A 5,876-nucleotide genomic window follows, 5' to 3' on the forward strand; every position below is an offset into this window, starting at 1 on the left:
ATGGATCCCATGTTAGGTAGGTATCGTTCTATGAATGTTTTCCTGTCTCATATGATAAGCTCCAGGTTGGCCTCCACTTGAATGGCAGAAGTGGCAGGGGTAGGCCAAAAAGCAGGGAATTTGAGGGTGATAAAATAATGTGGCTAGAGCATTTGGGGATTCAGGAAGTAGCAGTATATGGTAAAGGTCCAAAGTCCAGAGGGTAAGCTCAGTTGAGCGCTTTCCTCTGAGTTTCACCCAGAGGTATCCGGGGGCCAGTGACTCTCAAACCAGAGGATGCATTCAAATCACTGGGGAAGCTTGTTTAAAATACATATTCCTGGGCCCCACCCCAGAGGTTTTTATTCACTAGGTTTGGTGTGGGATCCAGGAATCTGCATGTCTCCAATAGACATGAGGTTGATTACATTGTGGGTACCTTGTGGGTCACACATGGAGAGACCACACAGGACTAGGGCTAGGAGGACGAGGGTATCTCTGTGTTCGTCTCCAGTGTTTGGGTCAGAGTATATACTCAGTACCATAGTGAGCAGATATAGTGGAGTTTGATGTATTTGAGATCATTTACTGTCAGGATTCACCAACTGGGAGGACACAGGTATTGAGAGAGGGCCTGAGGGCCTGGCAGACAGAGCTGGAATTGGCAGGGCAACCAGACTCACACTTGCTTAGCTTTTGGGTGACTGTGTGTCAGTGGATTTTCCTCTCTAGGGCACATGCTTTAGCTCAGGCTTGATATTTCTCTTTCCACACATCTCTCTCTCTCTACCTTAACCTCCACTCACTCCTCCCCCTGTTATGGCTTTGTGCAAATGTATCCTTTTAACTGTTCCTGAAATGCATTGGCGAACTCCCTTATATATAAACTACTTTGTGGGAGATTCTGACACAATGGTCAAGGCTGAGCATGTTTCACTCCAGTCCAGTCTCCCGTATTTGTGAGATTCTCATATTCATCGTGCAGCTGCCGGCCTTGACATTATGCTGAGAGGAAAGATTAGGGGCTTTCGCAGTCTGTGTTGTGTCAGAGTCAAGATACGTGGTTAAGATGTAAGGTTGAATTGGTGTCTCTGAGAAACCATCGTGGAGGTCCTTAATTGAGATCTGGTTTGAGTTTGGAGCTTCTTTATCAAGACGCACCACCTCCCCATGTTCCTGCACAGGTAACAAATGTCCTAGCTGAGCTGCCACTTCTATGTGCCTGCTATCATGTGCTCTCGGAGTTCCAAAACTTTGCTCTCTGGGCTCAAACTCCAAGGTGTGTTTTTGTAATGTTTGCTTTAGGGTGTTGACTTGTTGTGTGGCTAAAACAAAACCTCCTTTTCCCAGTCTCTTCTAGAATGAGACTTCAGAATGTCAGACTTTGCATGTGACTCGCTTTCTATGAAGAACAGATGGTGGGTTTAATTTTGTAGAAAGAAAATTAGAAATCAGTGAAATCTTACATGATTTCACATTAGTACCAAAACCAAATACATTGAAAACATTTAGAGCTGTTCCTAGCTAGTTATGGATTTACTGGTGGCGATGAGAAATTCCCAGAGCTTTCTGTGAGGATGACTACCACCAACTCTTGGTCTATTCTGTGCCTCCCCCAACCCCCAGCAGTCTGTTCTGAATCTTTCTCCACTTAATCTATTTATTTTTATTTATTGAGCAAGCAATATCGTAACCATGACTGAACTTTTTTAAATTACAAGAAAACTTACCCGGGGTCCAGTTTCAGTCACAGATCGTATGTTTTCATTTTTCCACGTTCCCTTCCAGGCTTTGTTCACATGCTACAGAACCTTTACATTATTATAATCATGGTATAGTTACAAGTTTGTATTTGGCGTTTTTCACTTAGTATTATATTACAGGACTCTTTCCGCATTGCTCTGTATTATTCATGATTATGCTATTTCATTGAGTCATGAAGCTCCAGTTTATTTGACCACCCTTCTATTTTAGTCACATATGTTCGTCTTCCTTAAAAAGATGCTGATGGAATAAAACACAGCCACAATAGCTCAGATTGTTGCTTTTCCAACTCCTCTAAGCCCATTTGCTGTCTGTCCCTGTGATCCTCCTATACACTTAGCCATCATGTTTCATGGAGACCTTGGTTCTCTCGTTACGCTGACTGTGGTCAACTGTTGTCTCCATATGAATCCTCCAGCCCTGGACCCCCTTACTCCCAAGGCTTCTGCCAAGTCAGGACCACCTTTGGTCATTCCAGTCATTGCTTCCTCTCCAAGTCCTGTGCCAAAGGCAGACCCAGCTTATTTCACACTGTCTTTGTTACCACACTTTATCCATATATTTTAATATTTGCACTCATTTAGATACCATTTAGGGTTCTTTACTGCAAGCCACAGAAACTAACGTAAGCAATGGGAAATTTATTGGAACCAGCCTAGGAAGCAGGTGGGCATTGAGACACTCCAGAGAGCAGCAAGAATGGTCTCAGAGCATAAGCAGTGAGGTCAGGACGAAGGACCCAGAGCCGTTTGCAGTCTCTCAGCCACCTTACTGGTGATTCAAATTCCAGGGAGTGTTCTGTTGGCTTACATTGCTTACCTTGGCTTCAGCTGACAGACATTCCTATCACACTTCATCCAGTGTGGAGGGGTGATTTCCTAGAGGACCCAGGGAAAGGGGAATGATTGCCAGGCTGCCCTACACACACATTCTACCATCAGTATACATTTACAAAAACATCCCTGCCTAACAGTAACTTCCATACAACAGGTCCCACAGTGTTGTTAGTTACAGCGTCCATCTCCAAACCCAAAATCTCTGGGGGATTTTAATCCCCCCTCCAGTTCTACTACAACCTCTTCTTTTGCACGGCCCGAGTTAAATAGGGATGTGACTAACGTGATTCTCCTGCTTCCTTGAACACCTTCCTTTTTTTCTGCTCCCTGGCTCATGCCCCACAGTGACTATTTAGAAAAGCATAATATCAAGCAGTCATTTTTCTACGAGGAAGGGGGCTGTTAGAAGGTTTGGAGGATTTTATCCAAAGTACACATTTCCCTTGATCCTAGGCAAGACATATTATAACCTCTGGGGAAAAGGCATGGCATGGTATGTGCACTTTGAAAAGTCTTCTCTTTTAATTCTGTTATCTTGCCTCTACATCCACCCTGCCTCTGTTCTTTAAAACCTCCAGTGGAATGGAGAGAGCACCAATTGTATTTGAGGGCTGGATCTGCTTCTTACACATTATAAAACTTTTGATGGGTGATGTCAGTTCTTCCAGTGAAGGGACAAAATTAGAGGTCTTCTGTGCTCCTCCTCGGTGACTGGTAGTGTGTTTGACGCTTTACCTCATTATTTCATTTCATCTACCCAACAACACCATCAGAGCTGCATTACAGTCAATCCTTGGATACGTGGGGGATTGGTTCCAGGACCCCCAGGGATACCAAAACCTGCAGATGCTCAAGTCCCTTATATAAAATGTTATGGTGTTTGTGTATAACCTATGTGCATCCTCCCATATACCTTAAATCATGTCTGGATTACTCATAATTCCTAATACAATGTAAATGCTATATAAATAGTTCTAAACACAATGTAAATGTTATGTAAATAGTTGCCAAGTCAAGGCAAAATCAAGTTTCGCTTTTTGGAACTCTGGTATTTTTTTTTTCTTAATATTTTCAATCCAACGTTGGTTGAGTCTACAGATGTGGAACCCGCAGATATGGAGGGCCAACTGTATTTTCTTTCTTATGTGTATTTTCAAAACCCATGCTTCATCCACTAGGGCGCTGTGAACCTCAGTGACCATATCTGCAAAATGGAAGTAAAAATCCTTGAAATGAATCCTGTGAATATCAGATGTAGAGCTCACGTTAAACCAGTTCAGGCAAAGAAAGGAAATTTTTGCTTATCCTAATTACACCTTCTTTCTGTAATCTTCCAGTTTGTCTCTCTCCTTCTTTCAGTGGCAGATCTTACCTCTTTCCTAGAAGGCTGAAGCCATCCAATGTGAACTTCATCACCCACTCCTTTCCTGACAGCAGAATATTGCTTTTCATAACAGAAGATCAAATATCAATAATTGTTTCAACCTAGTGATATCTGTAAATACGTCTATTCTCTAATACTGTTCTACTTCTTGGTATTTTTTTCACTAATATTAATTAATATTATTAATTAATAATTAATAATATTAATTAATAATAATAAATAAATTAATTATTATTAATTATATTAATAATAATTAATTATTAATAAATAATTATTAAATAAATAATAAATAAATAAATATTTATTTATTTTTTTTATTTATTTATTTATTTTTTTAATTTTTATTTATTTTTATTTATTTATTTATTTATTTATTTAAATTTTATTTTATTTATTTTATTTATTTATTTTTATTTATTTATTTTTAATTTATTTATTTATTTATTTTTATTTATTTATTTTTATTTATTTTTTTTATTTTATTTATTATTATAAATAAATAAATAAATAATAAATAATAATTAATAATTAATTAATTAATTAATTAATAATTATTAATTATATTAATTAATATAATTAATTATATTAATTAATTAATAATAATTATTAATAATAATTAATATATTATGGAGGGTAGTCCAATTTAACAGGTATAAATCTATCAATACCTCATTCTAACAGATAAGTTGTAATCCATTGCTTGGATGGATTAGATTTGGGAGGATTTAACCAAGCTCCTATTCATGGGCATTTAGGTTGTTTCCAGAGTTTTTTGGTTTTGTTCTTACAACAAGTAATGCAATAAAAGTTTTTCTATATACAGCTTTATGCACGAGTTTTGAGTGTACCTGTAGGGTGAACTACTGAAAGTAGAGCTGCTGGTCTAAAGGGTATGTACATTTCAAATTTGGTAGGTATTGCAAAGTTCCCTCCAAAGAAGTGCCCCAGTTTAGACTCCCATCAGCAGGGAACATTCTTGCCATATCAGTATTGTCAAACTTTATAATCTTTGCTAATATAATAGAGATCAAATGGAATTCTGTTGTTTTCGTTTGCATTTATTTGATTATATGTGATGTTATACAGTTTTCATATATGTATTGTATTTATTTTCCTGCTGTACTAGTCAGCCTGGGCTGCTATAACAAAATACTGTTGACGGGGTGGCTTAAACCACAGGAATTATTTCTCACCGTTCTGGAGGCTGGGAAAAGCCCAAGATCCCGGTCCTGGCAGATTTGATTCCACAGCGGGGACTCTTTTCTTGGATTCAAGATGGCTGGCTTTTCACTATGTCCTCACATGGTGGAGAAAGAGAGAGAGTTCTGGTCTTTCTTCCTCTTCTTATAAGGATATGAATCCCATCAGGGGGTCCCATCCACCCGACATCATCTAAACCTAATTAACTCCCAAATGCCCTCCCTCCACATACTATCACATTGGGGTTAGGGCTTCAAGACATGAACCTTGAGGGGGCACAGACATTCAGTCCATAACAACTGTAAACTCCCCATTCAAAGTACGTTCCCTTTGAACCAACTTCCATTGGGTTGTTTGTCTTTTTCTTGCTGATTTGTTAGGACTCTTTATAAATGAAAGAAATCAGCAGTTTGGGGGTCATTTGAGAAGCACTTCGTGTTTTCTGCTTCAGTCTTTACATGTCGTGCGTGTCTTGGGGAAGGGACAACAGGCTGGCGGTTGACACGGCTTTGAGTTTCTATTTGTTGGTTTTTGTCTCTCAGCATGATTTTTTCTTTGGTTTTGCTGTTTGTCACTGACTAACAGAGGTCCTGTGAGTTAGTCCTAATTTTAGGAATATTATGTCTCAGGACACTTGGAATTTTTCCCATCCTGCCTCACAGGAAACTCCGTGACCATCAGAAAAGAAGGAGGGAGGAGGGTCCCTAGGAGGA

The sequence above is a fragment of the Phocoena phocoena genome, chromosome 2, assembly GCF_963924675.1.
Source record: "Phocoena phocoena chromosome 2, mPhoPho1.1, whole genome shotgun sequence".
In the NCBI taxonomy this organism is placed as follows: domain Eukaryota; kingdom Metazoa; phylum Chordata; class Mammalia; order Artiodactyla; family Phocoenidae; genus Phocoena; species Phocoena phocoena.